This window comes from Mandrillus leucophaeus, unplaced genomic scaffold (assembly GCF_000951045.1).
Source record: "Mandrillus leucophaeus isolate KB7577 unplaced genomic scaffold, Mleu.le_1.0 Scaffold156, whole genome shotgun sequence".
In the NCBI taxonomy this organism is placed as follows: Eukaryota; Metazoa; Chordata; class Mammalia; order Primates; family Cercopithecidae; genus Mandrillus; species Mandrillus leucophaeus.
In genome coordinates, this window is record NW_012101543.1 from 2,420,220 (window position 1) to 2,421,655 (window position 1,436).

Genomic DNA, 1,436 nt, shown 5'->3' on the forward strand with positions numbered 1-1,436 from the left:
GAAATCTTGTCTGGCCCATGGATACTCTGGGCAAATAAGGTGGTCACCTAATCCTTGGCAGAAGTTCTAAATTCGGCTACATTTGTAGAATTGCAGATGAATATATTTCTTGGCTTATGGATTGATTTATGTATTTAGATTTTAGGTTGGAGAAGAAGCAATATTTATTTGTAAAGTTTCTTAATTTCTATGGAAGAATGTTTGCTTTCCTGACTCGTATTTGATTATGACAGTAAATTGTCTTGCCTATTTCATCAACACAGAGTATGAGTTCTCTGGAGTGCTGCCAGAGAACAATCTTGAGCTTTCTACTTGGGTGGTGTGGGGGAAAAACCACCAAGAACTATATTGTGAAAGAAAACTTTTCATAAATAATATTGGCTCTTGCTGCTTCTCTAGATAGTTCTAATTTTATCCATGGATCAGGCCAACCTTTACAAAACTGCATATTCAGACTAGATGGTTTGGTGCCCCGCAAAAATGTTTTCAGTGATTGTGCAATGTCATGCCAACCACTTACATGCGGAGGCACATAAGAGAAAGTTTTATCTTCTCTAACGGTGATGTTGAGGACACTCCACTATTTCACTTTGATCCTCCTTTTTGGAAACAAATGGAGAAAATTGCTCTCCCATTCACTACTGTTTTTTATGATCATTGTAAACCTGATAACTAATCTTGTTTCTCTCTTGACTTTGACTGCTAGGAAACTTACAGGTGATATTCTCCAGGCATTCTAGAATTTGTACAGAACTACAGAACTTTGTGGTATGAAATTTCCACTCTTAACTTTATTTCATCTGTTTATCTTTAAATTTCCTTCAAATACTTCCTATAAACTATCAAGGTATAAAATATTATAATTTTTATTGTAATTTCTTTAGATTGTATAATGTTATTATTTTGTATTTGAAGTTGAATTTTAACTGGTAATAAAAGTAAATTTAAGAATCTTTTGGTACATTAAAATATTGAATGCTATACAGCAGTAATATTATTTTTCCTTTTGTAAATGTGAGGAAATTGAGATACACAATGGTTATATCTGTCACAAAATTAACAGATGAGGGAAAGGGAAGAAATATGAGCAATAGAAACTTAAACATTGATATTTAAACACTATATTATGCCACTAGTCATAAGGAAAAATATTATGAAATACTTTCATTCTAAGCATGTATCTTCTAAAGGTGGATAAAGAAACAGAGAAAAGTACAATTACATTTAAATGTAAATTTGCAGTTAGATGAAACTTTTTCTTGCAATGCAAAAGTAATTATATATATTTCTAAAGATAACTGCTTTAATATTTATATTTTCTCTCTTTAAATAATTAAAATAACAAAAAATGAACAGAAATTCCTGTAATTAAATTATATCTATAAATTGGACTATCTTTACAGAATTCTAAATGAATACATTTCCAAATTTGTGAA

At 30.4% G+C, this 1,436-nt stretch overlaps 1 protein-coding gene across 3 annotated transcripts in view; it reads right to left on the minus strand.

The window, feature by feature from the left end:
* Nucleotides 1-1,436, minus strand: part of PLCZ1 (phospholipase C, zeta 1) — a 55,933-nt gene that overhangs the window by 33,324 nt on the left and 21,173 nt on the right. The window lies entirely within an intron of this gene.